This window comes from Convolutriloba macropyga, chromosome 7, assembly GCF_964194025.1.
Source record: "Convolutriloba macropyga chromosome 7, txConMacr16.3, whole genome shotgun sequence".
NCBI lineage: Eukaryota > Metazoa > Xenacoelomorpha > Acoela > Convolutidae > Convolutriloba > Convolutriloba macropyga.
Window position 1 is genome coordinate 10,019,336 of NC_134474.1, and position 20,372 is coordinate 10,039,707.

At 44.1% G+C, this 20,372-nt stretch overlaps 1 protein-coding gene across 1 annotated transcript in view; it reads right to left on the reverse strand.

Moving 5' to 3' along the window:
* Positions 1-20,372, reverse strand: part of LOC142342594 (voltage-dependent calcium channel subunit alpha-2/delta-4-like) — a 433,960-nt gene that overhangs the window by 148,797 nt on the left and 264,791 nt on the right. The gene's annotated exons all lie outside the window — the stretch shown is intronic.

Below are 20,372 nucleotides of genomic sequence, written 5' to 3' on the forward strand. Positions count from 1 at the left end.
CTAACCCTAACCCTAACCCTAACCCTAACCCTAACCCTAACCCTAACCCTAACCCTAACCCTAACCCTAACCCTAACCCTAACCCTAACCCTAACCCTAACCCTAACCCTAACCCTAACCCTAACCCTAACCCTAACCCTAACCCTAACCCTAACCCTAACCCTAACCCTAACCCTAACCCTAACCCTAACCCTAACCCTAACCCTAACCCTAACCCTAACCCTAACCCTAACCCTAACCCTAACCCTAACCCTAACCCTAACCCTAACCCTAACCCTAACCCTAACCCTAACCCTAACCCTAACCCTAACCCTAACCCTAACCCTAACCCTAACCCTAACCCTAACCCTAACCCTAACCCTAACCCTAACCCTAACCCTAACCCTAACCCTAACCCTAACCCTAACCCTAACCCTAACCCTAACCCTAACCCTAACCCTAACCCTAACCCTAACCCTAACCCTAACCCTAACCCTAACCCTAACCCTAACCCTAACCCTAACCCTAACCCTAACCCTAACCCTAACCCTAACCCTAACCCTAACCCTAACCCTAACCCTAACCCTAACCCTAACCCTAACCCTAACCCTAACCCTAACCCTAACCCTAACCCTAACCCTAACCCTAACCCTAACCCTAACCCTAACCCTAACCCTAACCCTAACCCTAACCCTATCCACTGTGCCTTTTGGAGAGACCTAATTTTTTTGGACACGACCTGATTTTCTATGGAACCACCGGGAGTTTTGGCCTGAAAATAGTTTCATTGAACTGAGCTCAGCGAGTTACGCAACCCTACCCTTGTTCTAAAAAAATCTGACTGCAGGAAATCTGATCAAAATCGCGAGGGTGCCTTTTTGAGAGGGGTTTAGGGGAACGATTTTCTCCTCATTTTTTTGGGAAAACTGCTAATATTATGCTTGATTTCCATTCAGTTGACAGAGAGGAGTACGCACATATAGGTTTTGTTGGAAAATTCGCAGTAGAAGTGCCATAACTGAGCAAAAAAATTTTGGGGCTAACTGATTCTGGTGAGATTTTTTTTGGAGTCGATTTCTCCACTTCTGGTGAACGGATTTTAAAAATAAATATATGGCTGTTCATTATTTGAGCTTAGCTTTGCAGCCATATATATTTCATAATGTTGGATGGCCTAAAAAAATTGAGTCCTCCGTAATCGGAATAATCTCAAGTTATATAATCACCTTGACCTTATTGGCCAATGTAACGATCAACATTAAGGAATAAACGCAATAGATTGAAAATTGGCATACGGGCTTATTTTTTCACGGGGAGTTCAAAAATACCACTTATAAGAGCTAATTCGCACAAAAAGTGGGTTTTCTGAGCGTTTAGGGGAACGCAACTTTGGTGAGGTGCCTTTTGGAAAATTTTTTTTTGGTTTTATGGTCGGTTCACCTGGACCACGCATTCCAGGATGCTGAAACTTGGTGAGCACAGAGGACTTTAGCTAAGCTTTATTTTGGACTATATATCGTCAAAAAATACCCAGTGGTTGTTGAGAAATGTGCCCGCAAAGTGCTAAACTTAACTGAAAAATTTTCATTTTTTGTCCATTTGGGCACCATTTTTTTTCCAGGCCATATTTTGATGCGTGGTTTTCAATTCTGAACTCCAATTATTCGTATAATTCAGACCTATAGGTTGCTGAAGTCTTTGAACAAGTATTTGTATTTGTTTTGACTCATCAAACACATTTCTCTGATAAAAATGTGTGACAACGCGTTCCAAGGGGCATAAACGCAAAAAGACGCTCAAAAACTGTCGTTTTTTTAAGCCTCACACAAAGTTCTATATCAGAGCTTTCCAAAACTTTACATACGGCTATTGTACCATTCTTAAAAGGGGGCGTACTTAGCCAATATTTATCAAATCATAATTGACTGGATTTTTGTTTTTTGTTTGATGCCAATTTAAGTATAGTTGAAGCCCTCATCTATATAGAATATTATACATTGCTGCAAAGCTTATTAAAAGAGCTTTGAAATGAGCTATATATGAATATTTTTGAGTCAATATTTATTACCTTATGAGTAAAACAAACACTAGTGGCTTCTGGTCTATTTGGATTTCGAAGGTTTTTAGACAAAATTGATACTTGTGTCAAACTTATAACCATATAAATTATATGGCTGCAAAGTAGAGATAACAGGCTTTAGAATGAGCTATAGAACAGTTTATTTGAACCCATATTCGTGGAGAAATTGTACATCAAACACAAATCGGTTTTTTGGAAAATGCCTTTTTGGACGCCATCGTGAATTTGAATTTGTTCCCTGGTGTTTTCGGTCAATTTTTTTATATGTGCGTAAACTAGAGATCAATAGCTTTGTAACCATATATGTTTTGTTATTAAAATATCCTAGTAAGGTGGTCAAATAAACTGTCACTTACAAAAAATTTTATGGCGATTTATGAAAGTTGACATTCTTGCCCGAAATTGATATTTACATCCAACCTAAGATCACACAACTTATATCGCGGCAAAGAAGAGATGCCATGCTTTAAAATGAGCTATCGATTAACTCATTTGAACCATTATTCCTGGCGAAATAGTACATCAAATACAAATCGAATTTTCAACTCGGTGACCAGTGCTTCTAGGAGGCATAAACGCTCCTAAACGGTCAAAAAGTTCCCATTTTTTAGTCCCGCGCAATTGTTGATACAAGAGCTCTTCAAAACTCTATATAGGGCTATTGTAGCATTCTTAAAAGTGGGCGGACGTAGTCACTATTGATCAAGTCAAAATTGACTCTATTTTTCTTTTATGTTTGATGCCATCTTATGTACATTTCCAGCCACTATCTATATAGAGTGTTGTATATTGTTGCAAAGCTTGTTAGAGAGGCTTTAAAATGAGCTATATATGATGCAAATTGAGCTAATTTTTGTTACCTTTTGCATAAAACCAGCACAAATGACTTTTAGTATACCTTCGACCTGAGCGTTCAAAAAGGCGTTTCATGATAAATGCGGACAAAAGTTGTCAATATTATTATTCTCGTGCACTTCTCTACACCAGAGCATTTCAGAACTTTATATAAGGTTATTGCATCATTCTCAAAAATGGTCGGAAAAACCCCTCAGTATGGCAGAATACATAGAATACTTGAAAATAATTTGTTTCTCCAGGTATTTTGGTTCCTAGCGCAAAAGTTTAGAAAACGAAATTGCCAATTTAATTGTATAATTAAATTGCCTAAGGTAGTAGTGTTCGAAAATATGTTTTTTGTACACATTGGACGCCTATTTATGTACCTCAGGATGACTGAATACATAGAATACGTGCAAGTATTTCATTTCTTCTTGTATTTTTTCTTCCTAGAGCAAAAGTTTTGCAAAGGAAAGTGCAAATTTATTAATTATGTGTATTCTCTTGAATTATGGGAAATCAAAAATATATTGGTTATCACTTTGGACTTATTTTTATACCCCTCAGGATGACAGAGTACCTAGAATACTTGAAGGTATTTCGTTTCTCCGGGGATTTTGGCTTCCTAGGGCAAACGTTTAGAAAAAGAAGGTGCCATATTAATATTTTGTTGTTATCTCCTGTATTGTGGGAGTTCAAAAAAATATATTTTGTACACATTTGAAGCCTACTGATACCCCTCAGGATGACGGAATATATTGAAAACAGGCAGGTATTTCGCTTCTCCGTTTCTTTTTTGCTTCCCAGAGCAAAAGTTTAGCAAAGAAATGTGTAAGTTTGTTAATTTTATGTTATCTCCTATATTGGTGGAGTCCAAAAATATTTTTTTTATACACATTGGACTCATATTTATTAATCCATAGAATAATTGAAAGTTTTGGTTTCCCCGGGAGTTTTGGATTCCTACAGCAAAACTATAGAAACCAAAAGTAAAAGTTTATTATTTTTATGTGTTCTCCTGAATTAGGGGAGTTCAGAAATATGTTTTGTTTATCACATTGGACTCATATTCATACCCCTCTGGACGACAGAGTACATAGAATACTTGAGAGTTTTTCGTTTCTCCGGGTATTTTGGCTTCCTAGAGCAAAATTTTAGAAGAGAAATGTGCCGTTTTAATAGCGTATGTATGTACTTATATATGTATGTATGAATGTGTGTATGTATGTATGTTAATATGTATGTTTGTATGTATGTATGTATGTATTTATGTATGTATGTATATATGTATGTATGCATGTGTGTATGGATGTATGTATGTATCTTTGTAGGTATGTATTATGTATGTATTTTTGTATACTCTGACTAATGGATGGTCAGACGGGGCAATCAGTGGCTTAGGGTCACAATTGAGGCTTTTCTGAGTGATTTTGAGGTCTAATGTATGTATGTATTCAAGCATGTTTGTATGTGTGCGTATGTATGTATGTATGTATGTAGGTATGTATGTATGTATTATGTATGTATTTTTGTATACTCTGACTAATGTATGGTCAAAACGGGGCAATCAGTGGCTTAGGGTCACATTTGAGGCTTTTCTGAGTGTTTCTGAGGTCTTCGCGGTGATTTCCACGGGGGTGCCTTTTGGAACCGTTCCCCTAGCCCTAAAACAAAGGTGCCTTTTGGTACCGGCTCCCTGAGCTGAAGGTGCCTCTGGGGGGTGCCTTCTGGAGAGGACTCGACGAGGGTGCCTTTTGGGAGTGCCTTTTGGAGATAGGCACCTCCCTATCCAGGTGCCTTTTGGGCGACCGGTCCTCTCCAAAAGGCACCGTGGATAGGGCCCTAACCCTAACCCTAACCCTAACCCTAACCCTAACCCTAACCCTAACCCTAACCCTAACCCTAACCCTAACCCTAACCCTAACCCTAACCCTAACCCTAACCCTAACCCTAACCCTAACCCTAACCCTAACCCTAACCCTAACCCTAACCCTAACCCTAACCCTAACCCTAACCCTAACCCTAACCCTAACCCTAACCCTAACCCTAACCCTAACCCTAACCCTAACCCTAACCCTAACCCTAACCCTAACCCTAACCCTAACCCTAACCCTAACCCTAACCCTAACCCTAACCCTAACCCTAACCCTAACCCTAACCCTAACCCTAACCCTAACCCTAACCCTAACCCTAACCCTAACCCTAACCCTAACCCTAACCCTAACCCTAACCCTAACCCTAACCCTAACCCTAACCCTAACCCTAACCCTAACCCTAACCCTAACCCTAACCCTAACCCTAACCCTAACCCTAACCCTAACCCTAACCCTAACCCTAACCCTAACCCTAACCCTAACCCTAACCCTAACCCTAACCCTAACCCTAACCCTAACCCTAACCCTAACCCTAACCCTAACCCTAACCCTAACCCTAACCCTAACCCTAACCCTAACCCTAACCCTAACCCTAACCCTAACCCTAACCCTAACCCTAACCCTAACCCTAACCCTAACCCTAACCCTAACCCTAACCCTAACCCTAACCCTAACCCTAACCCTAACCCTAACCCTAACCCTAACCCTAACCCTAACCCTAACCCTAACCCTAACCCTAACCCTAACCCTAACCCTAACCCTAACCCTAACCCTAACCCTAACCCTAACCCTAACCCTAACCCTAACCCTAACCCTAACCCTAACCCTAACCCTAACCCTAACCCTAACCCTAACCCTAACCCTAACCCTAACCCTAACCCTAACCCTAACCCTAACCCTAACCCTAACCCTAACCCTAACCCTAACCCTAACCCTAACCCTAACCCTAACCCTAACCCTAACCCTAACCCTAACCCTAACCCTAACCCTAACCCTAACCCTAACCCTAACCCTAACCCTAACCCTAACCCTAACCCTAACCCTAACCCTAACCCTAACCCTAACCCTAACCCTAACCCTAACCCTAACCCTAACCCTAACCCTAACCCTAACCCTAACCCTAACCCTAACCCTAACCCTAACCCTAACCCTAACCCTAACCCTAACCCTAACCCTAACCCTAACCCTAACCCTAACCCTAACCCTAACCCTAACCCTAACCCTAACCCTAACCCTAACCCTAACCCTAACCCTAACCCTAACCCTAACCCTAACCCTAACCCTAACCCTAACCCTAACCCTAACCCTAACCCTAACCCTAACCCTAACCCTAACCCTAACCCTAACCCTAACCCTAACCCTAACCCTAACCCTAACCCTAACCCTAACCCTAACCCTAACCCTAACCCTAACCCTAACCCTAACCCTAACCCTAACCCTAACCCTAACCCTAACCCTAACCCTAACCCTAACCCTAACCCTAACCCTAACCCTAACCCTAACCCTAACCCTAACCCTAACCCTAACCCTAACCCTAACCCTAACCCTAACCCTAACCCTAACCCTAACCCTAACCCTAACCCTAACCCTAACCCTAACCCTAACCCTAACCCTAACCCTAACCCTAACCCTAACCCTAACCCTAACCCTAACCCTAACCCTAACCCTAACCCTAACCCTAACCCTAACCCTAACCCTAACCCTAACCCTAACCCTAACCCTAACCCTAACCCTAACCCTAACCCTAACCCTAACCCTAACCCTAACCCTAACCCTAACCCTAACCCATATGGGATTTTGAAAGGTAACTTTATAGCTCGCTTTAAGCTGAAATAGGGGTTGTTGAAAGTATCAGCTCTCAGCCAATCAGATTGCGTGAAATGATACTTTCAAAAACTCATATTTCAAGGTTAAAGCAAGCTATTGAGGTAACTTTCAAAATGCCTTATTTTGCTCAGCCAATCAGAGAGCGAGAAATGGAAAAGTGCATAGAATAAGTGTTTCTGCAGCTTTGGAGCTTCCTGAAGTTGCACATCACTTTGGGTTAGGATTTCAAAGGCTTATGGGTATTTTCGCTTCCATAATTGGGTATTATCGGCTCCTGTCTGGAGATCAATGATTGACTGATCCTATATTAACCCATTATTTTGCTCAGCCAATCAGAGAGCGAGAAAAGCAAAAGTGCATAGAATAAGTGTTTCTGCATCTTTGGAGCTTCCTGAAGGCCGAGGTAGCTACCTCGGAGCTGAGTAATGTACGAGCAAGCTACCTCCGCCTTCAGGAAGCTCCAAAGCTGCAGGAACACTTATTCTATGCACCCTTCTTTTTCTCGCTCTCTGATTGGCTGAGCGAAATATAGGATTTTGAAAGGTACCTTTATAGCTCGCTTTAAGCTGAAATAGGGGTTGTTGAAAGTATCAGCTCTCAGCCAATCAGATTGCGTGAAATGATACTTTCAAAAACTCATATTTCAAGGTTAAAGCAAGCTATTGAGGTAACTTTCAAAATGCCTTAATTTGCTCAGCCAATCAGAGAGCGAGAAATGGAAAAGTGCATAGAATAAGTGTTTCTGCAGCTTTGGAGCTTCCTGAAGTTGCACATCACTTTGGGTTAGGATTTCAAAGGCTTATGGGTATTTTCGCTTCCATAATTGGGTATTTTCGGCTCCTGTCTGGAGATCAATGATTGACTGATCCTATATTAACCCATTATTTTGCTCAGCCAATCAGAGAGCGAGAAAAGCAAAAGTGCATAGAATAAGTGTTTCTGCATCTTTGGAGCTTCCTGAAGGCCGAGGTAGCTACCTCGGAGCTGAGTAATGTACGAGCAAGCTACTTCCGCCTTCAGGAAGCTCCAAAGCTGCAGGAACACTTATTCTATGCACCCTTCTTTTTCTCGCTCTCTGATTGGCTGAGCGAAATATGGGATTTTGAATGGTACCTTTATAGCTCGCTTTAAGCTGAAATAGGGGTTGTTGAAAGTATCAGTGAAAGTATCAGCTCTCAGCCAATCAGATTGCGTGAAATGATACTTTCAAAAACTCATAGTTGTCAGGTTCGTTGGGGAAGAGAGATGTCGAAGGAGTTGTCGATTTGCACTTTGCATTGCTTTGTCATCTAAGGCCACCAAAAGAGAGAAGATTGTCATGAAGTCATAAAGAAAAGGCTGAATTGTGTTTGTAAAGATTTGTAGGTTTGTCCATTAATTTGGAGCGTCAGTTGATGCAATCGAGAGCCGCTCAAGTGCTGTTTGGAACAGTATCGTCTGTATCGGAGTCTTGAGGTTGCTATCGGTTTGTACTGTCTTCAGTTCATCTTGGATGAGTTCTCTTATAGAGGAGTTGTACTTCGATGCTTGTTTCAGGTAGTTGATGTTGCGTCTCGTCAAGTATTCAGTCATGGTCGGTATGTTAGCTTTGCTGTGTACTTCTGTCGTGGATGTCCAAGGAGGTAGATCTAGTGCTGTCTTCAGTGCTCTGTTTTGTAGTATCTGTAGTCTTTGTAGGAGTGAGTTCGAAGCATTGGCCCAGGCTGGTGAGGCGTATTCCATGATTGGTCTGATAATCATCTTGTAAAGTTTGATTAGGCTTTTAGAGCTGATTCCTTTAGCTTTGAGTATTTTGAGTCCGTTTGTCCTGGCGAAAACTTTCTGTTCAACTTTGTTGATGTGCTCTGTCCAAGTCAAGCTGTCTGATATTTCTGCTCCTAAAAAGGTTGTTTTCTTTGTTGTCTTCAATTGCGCTCCTTTGAGGGTCAGTAGTTGTTGTTTGTCTTTCAGACGAGTGATGAGCATGAAGTGCGTCTTGTCAGGATTGAGTTTGATCTTCCACAGGTTGCACCAGTGGTCAAGTGTGTCGAGTGTTCTTTGTAGTCTTAGAGTGGCTGCTTTGCAGGTTGCGTTGGTCGTGTAGAGTGCTATATCATCTGCATACTGGGAGACATTGGCCGTTGCTACTTCGGGTTTGCTGACATAGATGTTGAAAAGAACTGAACTTATAACTCCTCCTTGAGGGACACCGGCACTTGGGACGAAGCTCTCTGCTACAGCTTGCTGGTACACAACTTTCAGTTCTCTGTTCTTGAGGTAGTCTTTGGTCCATTTGATGATCCACATTGGAACTTTGTTCTCCTGGAGTCTGTAGAGTAGTCCCTTGTGCCACACTGCATCAAATGCTTGTTGTACGTCAAGAAAGACTGCTGCAGTTGGTCTTTTCCAGAGAGCTTCGCTGAAGGCGTGTTGAGTCAGGCATAGCAGATTGTCAACAGTTGATCTCTTCGCTCTGTATGCACCTTGGGGGTTTCCGAATACGTTTAAGTCCTCGCAGTGTTTGATCAGATGCTCCTTTACGATAATTTCGCCTAGTTTGCCAATGCAGCTTGTCAAAGAGAGGGGTCTGTAATTCTTGATGTTCGTGTGATCCTTGCCTGGTTTAGGGAGCATGCAGACTTTGGCCTTCTTCCAGCACGTTGGTATCTTGCCTCGTTTGAGCGATTCTTGAATGAGTTCGCAAAGGTTCTCTATGATGTTGTCTGGCAGTTGTTTCAGGATCTTATAAGAAACTTGGTCATCGCCTGGGGCTGTGTTCTTTCTCTCAGAAATCAGTCGTCTAAGCAGTTGTGGTCGTACGTCAGTTTGCCAGTGTTCTCTTGGTGTTTCATAGGCGTCTACCGCAGCTTCGTCAATACTTCTCTCAACGTCTTCTTGATGATCGCTCGCTTCAGTTGTCTCGGGTCTGTGCGTCACCATGGTCTGCTGGAGGGAGTTTGCGAAGCTGTTTGCAGCCTCTTGTGTAGTCATCTTCAGTCGATTTGTGCTGTGCTGATTGTCTTTGTTGAGTCTGTGGAAGGCCTTCCAGAAGTTCTGGCAGTTTTTGTCGTCATTGAGCTGTTCAATCAGTTTATTCTCTTGTTGTTGCTTCTCAAGCCTGATTGTTCTGGTCAGTTGTTTTGAGACTCTGTTTAGTTCAGCTGTCAGTTCTCTTTCGTCCATATCACCCCATAGTCAATTTCGTCTGAGTTTTCTGACTCTCCTTTGTATTCGATGCTTGGTCTTGATTAGATTGGCTATTTCTTTGTTGTAGCTTCGTCGTTGAGGTCTTAGGCAGTCGTCATAGCAGCGCTTGATGTGAGTTGCTAGCTCTATAGCCTTCTCATCTAGTTCATCTGTGCTGTTGGTGAATTCCGCCACTTTCCTCTTGAACTGCTTCCAATCTGGTCTTAGGTAGTAGGGTTTCGGAGCATTGATGTTAAATTGGCTTATCGTCATTAGATGATCACTTAAAGTTCCGTCTGCAGTGTGAAAAGATGCAAGGTCCGAGGCGAAGTCAATCGTGCTGAGCTGGAGATCTAGGATTGAGCCACTCTTGTGCGTTGTACTGTCGTCATTCAGCAGCACAAGGCCGTCATCTAGTCGTTCCTCTACTGTTCGTCCAGTTGCATTGAAGCTGTATGATTTGGGGTTGATGTATGGACATTTGATGTTGAAGTCACCCAGTATGAGAGTTCTTCTATTTGAGTATTGGAGGTGGGTCGGTTCGATGGCTAAGTCAGGAGAGCAGTAGATTAGTATGATGTCGATGTTGGAGTCCGTGAGTCTGATGTGTAGCATCTCATTGGTTTTGGAGTCTGATTTTACAACTTTGATGTTGATGAGCTTGAAGCTGAGTCCGCGTCTAACATAGATGGCTGAGCCATGTTGGTTGTCGTCAATGCTTGCAGCTAAGATGAAGTCTTTGAGTCTTGGCGGCTGTTTTGTCTTGGTTTCATTGAAGCAGGCAACATGAGCGCCTTTGTCACTTAGTAGAGTGTCGAGTAGTCTAAGTTGGGATCTCATCCCTCTAACATTGAGTTGTAGAACTGTCAAGTTATCTGCCATGTTGAGATGTGATTTTGTGGCTGGCGAAGTATTGTTTGAATTCTTTCACTTTCCCGTCAAACTGAGAATTGCTGATTGTCTGTCCTGTGATGAAGTTTAGAGCTTGCATGATGTTAATCTTCTTTTGTGAGGAGTCTAGTGTGCACTGTATGAGGGCTGCGAGAGTCATGAAGTTGTTCAGTTGGCTGTTTTCGATTGAACTTGTCTTTATGGTCAGCTGGGCTGTTTGGTCTTCTAAAGCCTTTACTCTTTGCGTTAGTTTGTCTTCGATGTTGCTGAGTCTCTCATTCATTGTCTCTAACATCTTCTCTATTTTCGTGAAAGCGGTAGAGGTTTCTGGTTGGCTCTTCTTGACTGCTTGAGCATAGCTGATTGACTTTGCCTCCTGGTACTTTGCACATCCTCGGTAGTTGGAGGAGTGGTTCTCTCCACAGTTTGGGCACTTAGTCTTTTGTTCAGTTTGTGCGCAGTCTTTTACGAGATGCTCGCCTCCGCATCTTCGACACTTTAGGTTGTTACAGCATTCATGGCTCCTGTGTCCAAACTCGAGGCACTTGAAACATTGGATCACTTGAGGCTCTTGTCTTGATTTCTCACATCTCTTGCATTGGTTGAAGATAGAGATCCCATTTTCTACCGCTGCTCTTGCGTTGGCTTCAGAGGATGTGAACACTCTAACTAGTCGGGTTGGGTTGTTGGTAGCTCTGCTAGTAATTCTGTGCACAGTCTCAGCGTCAATGTGTTGGCTCTGTAGCTGGGTCTTGATGTCATCAGTTTGTACATCGAGATCGTTGTTAGTGATCACGAAGCTTGGCTTTGAGTTGTTGGTGGTCATGGTGCTCAGTCTCACTTTGCTGTTGGGGAAGGCTGCGGTAACTTTGCTCGGGGTAATTGTCTTGGCTATGTCAGTGGTCTTTGGCTTGATCGAGAAGTCTTTGCCGTTCTTGGACTTCCTTAGTTCTCCATAGTTCTGGCAGTTGGTCAGGGCAATCAGCTTGAGGTTGAAGTCTTTGAGACTCGGTACTGGTGTGCCAAAGGAGAAGTAGATCACTTTGGGTCTGTCACTTTGGGTTCGTCGGACTTTGGAGCTTGTTCGGGGACCACTATCTTGGGCTTTTCTCTTGGTTCCTTGATGACTGACTGAGCTAACGTTAGTCAAGGCGGTCGTATTTAGGCTCTGGTTGGCATCTGAGCAGTTCACTGCGTTGTTGTTCATCGAGCTGTTGGGGAAGAAGGGTCGAGCGAGCGGGTTTCGGTGTGCCATTGGGAGTATTCAGCAGAAGGACTCGTGTACTGAGGGGTCAGAGGCTAGGGAGAGAGGCACTTGCTTCTGGTCTTCGGTGCTTCTGGTCTTCACCCACTATGTGGGCAGAGTTGTCTTCTTGCACCCTCTTCGTCAGGGATCGCGGCGTCTTGCACTCTCTTCGTCGGGGATCGCGGCGTCTTCTTCTCGCGGCGTCTAGCACTCTCTTAGGTCGTCCTCGCGGCGTCTTGCTCGGTCCCCCTCTCACTAAGCGTGAAACTAGCAGCTTACCTCCTATCTATAGGCCGTAGTGCTAGAATGAAGCCCTCAGCTCAGGACGGCTAACACCGGGATTCCTTTGCTTCAGGCTAGGGCTTAGTGTTCGAGGGAATTCTTCTTGGTACGGGGGTACACCAGGGAGCTTGCAGGTCGACTGAGCTAGCTCGAGCTTCCTGAAAAGAATGCTCGGGGTGGCGAGTGTTGCGTTCGTGAGAGTACGCCAACCCTTTGGTGTCTAAACCTGGGCTTGTGCTCTCGACGGAACCGAAGTGCAAGTGGTACCCCAACACTCTAACTTATAGCACCAGGTACTCTTGACTTAGTGCGAGCTAGCTCAGGAGTAAGTGCTTTGGTGCCCGGGTCGTCCCGCGTAGACTCAGCCTCAACTCCCGCGTAGTGTAGATTGGCAGCGCAGTTCTGGCAGGGGGCCTTTGGGAAGGGGGGTGGCGCGCAACTAAAGCCTCGCCTCTTGGAAAAGAGACTAAGAGATATAACTAAGTCGGCTTATCGTCGTTGCTGAGAAAGTGTTATACTGCAAACTCTTCATCTAGCTCCTCAACTATGTGTGTGAAGGGGGTTGTCTTGAGCTTCTTTGGCTTCTTTTCAGGAAGCCCTGTAAACTCGCGTCTTGCTTTGCAGTTGTAGTCAATGTTTGGTCTGTACATGGTTTTGTGTCTAGTCGTCAGGTTTGTTGGGGAAGAGAGATGTCGGAGGAGTTGTCGATTTGCACTTTGCATTGCTTTGTCATCTAAGGCCACCAAAAGAGAAGATTGTCATGAAGTCATAAAGAAAAAGCTGAATTGAGTTTGTAAAGATTTGTAGGTTTGTCCATTAATTTGGAACGTCAGTTGATGAAATCGAGAGCCGCTCAAGTGCTGTTTGGAACAGTATCGTCTGTATCGGAGTCCTGAGGTTGCTATCGGTTTGTACTGTCTTCAGTTCATCTTGGATGAGTTCTCTTATAGAGGAGTTGTACTTCGATGCTTGTTTCAGGTAGTTGATGTTGCGTCTCGTCAAGTATTCAGTCATGGTCGGTATGTTAGCTCTGCTGTGTACTTCTGTCGTGGATGTCCAAGGAGGTAGATCTAGTGCTGTCTTCAAGTGCTCTGTTTTGTAGTATCTGTAGTCTTTGTAAGAGTGAGTTCGAAGCATTGGCCCAGGCTGGTGAGGCGTACTCCATGATTGGTCTGATGGTCATCTTGTAAAGTTTGATTAGGCTTTTAGAGCTGATTCCTTTAGCTTTGAGTATTTTGAGTCCGTTTGTCCTGGCGAAAACTTTCTGTTCAACTTTGTTGATGTGCTCTGTCCAAGTCAAGCTGTCTGATATTTCTGCTCCTAAAAAGGTTGTTTTCTTTGTTGTCTTCAATTGCGCTCCTTTGAGGGTCAGTAGTTGTTGTTTGTCTTTCAGACGAGTGATGAGCATGAAGTGCGTCTTGTCAGGATTGAGTTTGATCTTCCACAGGTTGCACCAGTGGTCAAGTGTGTCGAGTGCTCTTTGTAGTCTTAGAGTGGCTGCTTTGCAGGTTGCGTTGGTCGTGTAGAGTGCTATATCATCTGCATACTGGGAGACATTGGCTGTTGCTACTTCGGGTTTGCTGACATAGATGTTGAAAAGAACTGGACTTATAACTCCTCCTTGAGGGACACCGGCTCTTGGGACGAAGCTCTCTGCTACAGCTTGCTGGTACACAACTTTCAGTTCTCTGTTCTTGAGGTAGTCTTTGGTCCATTTGATGATCCACATTGGAACTTTGTTCTCCTGGAGTCTGTAGAGTAGTCCCTTGTGCCACACTGCATCAAATGCTTGTTGTACGTCAAGAAAGACTGCTGCAGTTGGTCGTTTCCAGAGATCTTCGCTGAAGGCGTGTTGAGTCAGGCATAGCAGATTGTCAACAGTTGGTCTCTTCGCTCTGTATGCACCTTGGTTGTTTCCGAATACGTTTAAGTCCTCACAGTGTTTGATCAGATGCTCCTTTACGATAATTTCGCCTAGTTTGCCAATGCAGCTTGTCAAAGAGAGGGGTCTGTAATTCTTGATGTTCGTGTGATCCTTGCCTGGTTTAGGGAGCATGCAGACTTTGGCCTTCTTCCAGCACGTTGGTATCTTGCCTCGTTTGAGCGATTCTTGAATGAGTTCGCAAAGGTTCTCTATGATGTTGTCTGGCAGTTGTTTCAGGATCTTAAAAGAAACTTGGTCATCGCCTGGGGCTGTGTTCTTTCTCTCAGAAATCAGTCGTCTAAGCAGTTGTGGTTGTACATCAGTTTGCCAGTGTTCTCTTGGTGTTTCATAGGCGTCTATCGCAGCTTCGTCAATACTTCTCTCAACTTCTTCTTGATGATCGCTCGCTTCAGTTGTCTCGGGTCTGTGCGTCACCATGGTCTGCTGGAGGGAGTTTGCGAAGCTGTTTGCAGCATCTTGTGTAGTCATCTTGAGTCGATTTGTGCTGTGCTGATTGTCCTTGTTGAGTCTGTGGAAGGCCTTCCAGAAGTTCTGGCAGTTTTTGTCATCATTGAGCTGTTCAATCAGTTTATTCTCTTGTTGTTGCTTCTCAAGCCTAATTGTTCTGGTCAGTTGTTTTGAGACTCTATTTAGTTCAGCTGTCAGTTCTCTTTCGTCCATATCACCCCTTAGTCCATTTCGTCTGAGTTTTCTGACTCTTCTCTGTATTCGATGCTTGGTCTTGATTAGATTGGCTATTTCTTTGTTGGAGCTTCGTCGTTGAGGTCTTAGGCAGTCGTCATAGCAGCGCTTGATGTGAGTTGCCAGCTCTATAGCCTTCTCATCTAGTTCATCTGTGCTGTTGGTGAATTCCGCCACTTTCCTCTTGAACTGCTTCCAATCTGGTCTTAGGTAGTAGGGTTTCGGAGCATTGATGTTAAATTGGCTTATCGTCATTAGATGATCACTTAAAGTTCCGTCTGCAGTGTGAAAAGATGCAAGGTCCGAGGCGAGGTCAATCGTGCTGATCTGGAGATCTAGGATTCAGCCACTCTTGTGCGTTGCACTGTCGTCATTCAGCAGCACAAGGCCGTCATCTAGTCGTTCCTCTACTGTTCGTCCAGTTGCATTGAAGCTGTATGATTTGGGGTGGATGTATGGACATTTGATGTTGAAGTCACCCAGTATGAGAGTTCTTCTATTTGAGTATTGGAGTTGGGTCGGTTCGATGGCTAAGTCAGGAGAGCAGTAGATTAGTATGATGTCGATGTTGGAGTTCGTGAGTCTGATGTGTAGCATCTCGTTGGTTTTGGAGTCTGATTTTACAACTTTGATGTTGATGAGCTTGAAGCTGAGTCCGCGTCTAACATAGATGGCTGAGCCATGTTTGTTGTCGTCAATGCTTGCAGCTAAGATGAAGTCTTTGAGTCTTGGCGGCTGTTTTGTCTTGGTTTCATTGAAGCAGGCAACATGAGCGCCTTTGTCACTTAGTAGAGTGTCGAGTAGTCTAAGTTGGGATTTCATCCCTCTAACATTGAGTTGTAGAACTGTTAAGTTATCTGCCATGTTGAGATGTGATTTTTTGGCTGGCGAAGTATTGTTTGAATTCTTTCACTTTCCCGTCAAACTGAGAATTGCTGATTGTCTGTCCTGTGATGAAGTTTAGAGCTTGCATGATGTTAATCTTCTTTTGTGAGGAGTCTAGTGTGCACTGTATGAGGGCTGCGAGAGTCATGAAGTTGTTCAGTTGGCTGTTTTCGATTGAACTTGTCTTTATGGTCAGCTGGGCTGTTTGGTCTTCTAGAGTCTTTACTCTCTGCGTTAGTTTGTCTTCGATGTTGCTGAGTCTCTCATTCATTGTCTCTAACATCTTCTCTATTTTCGTGAAAGCGGTAGAGGTTTCTGGTTGGCTCTTCTTGACTGCTTGAGCATAGCTGATTGACTTTGCCTCCTGGTACTTTGCACATCCTCGGTAGTTGGAGGAGTGGTTCTCTCCACAGTTTGGGCACTTAGTCTCTTGTTCAGTTTGTGCGCAGTCTTTTACGAGATGCTCGCCTCCGCATCTTCGACACTTTAGGTTGTTACAGCATTCATGGCTCCTGTGTCCAAACTCGAGGCACTTGAAACATTGGATCACTTGAGGCTCTTGTCTTGATTTCTCACATCTATTGCGTTGGCTGAAGATAGAGACCCCATTTTCTACCGCTGCTCTTGCGTTGGATTCAGAGGAGGTGAACACTCTAACTAGTCGGGTTGGGTTGTTGGTAGCTCTGCTAGTAATTCTGTGCACAGTCTCAGCGTCAATGTGTTGGCTCTGTAGCTCGGTCTTGATGTCATCAGTTTGTACATCGAGATCGATGTTAGTGATCACGAAGCTTGGCTTTGAGTTGTTGGTGGTCATGGTGCTCAGTCTCACTTTGCTGTTGGGGAAGGCTGCGGTAACTTTGCTCGGGGTAATTGTCTTGGCTATGTCAGTGGTCTTTGGCTTGATGGAGAAGCCTTTGCCGTTCTTGGACTTCCTTAGTTCTCCATAGTTCTGGCAATTGGTCAGGGCAATCAGCTTGAGGTTGAAGTCTTTGAGGCTCGGTACTGTTGTGTCAAAGGAGAAGTAGATCACTTTGGGTCTGTCACTTTGGGTTCGTCGGACTATGGAGCTTGTTCGGGGACCACTATCTTGGGCTTTTCTCTTGGTTCCTTGATGACTGACTGAGCTAATGTTAGTCAAGGCGGTCGTGTTTAGGCTCTGGTTGGCATCTGAGCAGTTCACTGCGTTGTTGTTCATCGAGCTGTTGGGGAAGAAGGGTCGAGCGAGGGGGTTTCGGTGTGCCATTGGGAGTATTCAGCAGAAGGACTCGTGTATTGAAGGGTCAGAGGCTAGGGAGAGAGGCACTTGTTTCTGGTCTTCGGTGCTTCTGGTCTTCACCCACTATGTGGGCCGAGTTGTCTTCTTGCACCCTCTTCGTCTGGGATCGCGGCGTCTTGCAGTCTCTTCGTCGGGGATCGCGGCGTCTTCTTCTCGCGGCGTCTAGCACTCTCTTAGGTCGTCCTCGCGGCGTCTTGCTCGGTACCCCTCCCACTAAGCGTGAAACTAGCAGCTTACCTCCTATCTATAGGCCGTAGTGCTAGAATCAAGCCCTCAGCTCAGGACGGCTAACACCGGGATTCCTTTGCTTCAGACTAGGGCTTAGTGTTCGAGGGAATTCTTCTTGGTACGGGGGTACACCAGGGAGCTTGCAGGTCCTGAGCTAGCTCGAGCTTCCTGAAAAGGATGCTCGGGGTGGCGAGTGTTGCGTTCGTGAGAGTACGCCAACCCTTTGGTGTCTAAACCTGGGCTTGTGCTCTCGACGGAACCGAAGTGCAAGTGGTACCGCCAACACTCTAACTTATAGCACCAGGTACTCTTGACTTAGTGCGAGCTAGCTCAGGAGTAAGTGCTTTGGTGCCCGGGTCGTCCCGCGTAGACTCAGCCTCAACTCCCGCGTAGTGTAGATTGGCAGCACAGTTCTGGCAGGGGGCCTTTGGGAAGGGGGTGGCGCGCAGCTAAAGCCCCGCCTCTTGGAAAAGAGACTAAGAGATTAACTAGGTCGGCTTATCATCGTTGCTGAGAAAGTGTTATACTGCGAACTCTTCATCTAGCTCCTCATCTGTCGTCTTGTAAATGTTACATTTATGCATGAAGGAAATAAGAAGTGTTACTGAGTAAAGCGAGTAATAATTCAAATTGTCATTTTTTCTTAACCAATCAGATTTAAGCATTTTAAATGCGTCTAATTTACATAGAAAGCTCCGAAAAAGTTCGTATAACCTAATTTTAAGTAAATATTACCATGATATGTATCGAATAAGGCGGTTTTCGGCTTAATATTTTTAGGTTCTTTAGACGATTGTTGATCGAATATGAACCGATTCTGACGTCAATGACATCACACAAAAAACCTGTAAAAGAGCATTAAAAAAACCTTGCCGTTTAAACTCTCACTTGTTGTCTTGATCTTACCAATGCTTATACGTTGTTATGTACGTCCAAATTTCGCCTTTGTCGTTATATATGAAAAAAGATTGAATTGAAGCCGTATCGGTAGACTGTCGTTTTGTCGTATTAACAGCTACAAGAAGTCTTGTAATGATCACTTTCCGGTTGGATTGTTTTGCCTGCCATTGTATTATTGAGCCCATGCTGCCTGTTTTGCACTACAGAAAATTGTTTGCAAAATGATATTTAATGTTCCACCGTAACATTTTTCTTTTAAGAAGACGTTATCGCATTCGTATTTCGTTTTCAAAAAACATAATTTATTGCCCCGTTTGATTTGCTTGTTGATTAAGTACACCGGTTGCAATGGTAAGTTTCGGAAAACAATTCATTGAAATCCAAGTTGTGGCAGAAGTGACTGAAAAACAACCCGAGTCGAGGCCGAATGGTTAACTTGTTACAACGTAAGTTTTTACAAGTTAAACATTAAAATTACAGGTCGTAGTCTAAGATTGATCACCGAGAAGTTTTTGAAACATAAAATTTCCCAGCCTAAAATGAGTGCAAGCGATTAAATATATTAGTAGGATCAACAAAAATTTTGTTAAACGAAACTTTTCTGAGCTTTCTTTCTATGTCAAAGAACTGATATAAGGCTTACATGGTTAAGAAATTACGTAAAAAAACTCTCTCGCTGAGTAGATTGATCACTTCAATAAATAGAGCGTTGCCCGTTTTACTCGTTAACATCATCCGGCCCAGAAGATGTTGGGAGTTTTAATACAAGCTTAATGAGTGGGTGGACGAGCGATGCGGACGACGTGCGAACAACGGCGGAGCGAGCGACGCTGTCGGAACCCTATCAGAGTTTTCCAATCCGAGCACTTGGATAGTAACCCCTAGGGTTGATTTCTTCAACGATCCAAAATATTTCACCGACCATCAGGTGCAGCTTGGCAGGCGTCCGCCAATTAGATCTACGGTTCAGAGCGGGTATGTACTCTTTGAGCCAACGTGCCCAATTTGCATTGGCGTAAGACTGCACAAGAGCGTACCGCTTACAATGATCGAACTCGTTAACGCCAACGATGGACGGAATTCCGGTTGCTTGGTTACCAAGTAGAAAATGATTAGGTGTTGTTGCGCCTAGCTCGGACGGGTCGGTGCTTACGGGCGTTAAGGGTCGTAAGTTTAATGCGTAATCAACGAGACAAAAAGTAGTGTTTAACACCTCATCTGTGAGGCAACGCATACCGGGACTTGTATAATGTACTCTCTTAAAGCTGCGGACCAACCGCTTCCAGACGCCACCTTGGTGTGGCCGACAGGGCGGTTTGCACCTCCACTTAATGCCCTTATGAGCAAATTCGGCGGCGATGTTAATCGTATTCCATTTTTTGATACGTTCACGGAGCCCTTTCTCCGCTCCGATAAAATTCGTACCATTATCTGACCAAATCATAGCAGGCGTACCACGACGGGAGATGAACCGCTCCACTCCCATTTCCCAGGAAATAATGTCTATGGACGGAACGACTTCAACATTGACAGCACGATTAGTCAGACAAGTGAAGAGAAATCCCCACCTCTTGTCGGTAGTCCGACAAACTGTGACGTAGAATGGGCCAAAGTAATCAACCGGCGTTTGTAAAGGGAGGAGACTGGTATAAGATCTGCCATGAAAGTTTAAATGATTTCTGCAGGGAAATTTCTACACAAGACGCAGTTTGATTTGATGGAACGCAGTGTGCAACGTAGTTAAAGATGGCATAACGTTAATGTACCTTTGACCGTAATTAAACAATGCCCTGATGATGGCTCTTCAAATGAGTTTGCCCTGGGAACAGTTTGACAAACGTATGACGCGCATCCAGCACGATGGGATGCTTAATGTCAAAGACAATTTCCACTAGCGTTATGAGTCGAGCAGAAGAACGGATGAGGCCATGAGGCCAAATGTACGGAGTAAACTGAGCAATGCTGCTGCTTCTTTTACCGGATCTGTTGTCAAGAAGATCTTTTCTTTCGGTATTAAAGGACTTGGGGCTTGGTTACGGATTTGGCTAAAGATGATATAGAGTCATCATCTTGTTCCTTGGTTACATCGCCGAGCTTGATGTTATCAGGGAAGTCAGTATTTGGTTAGAAAGGGAATTGCTTAGTTCTCAAGAAGTCAGTACCCCTCACCCAGCTACTGAATTGCAAATTTTCTGCGGACATACCACGCGTGCCAGCATTTGCTGGATTATCATAAGTAGCGAAGTGGCTCCAGAATTTCACTAACCCGATTTGCA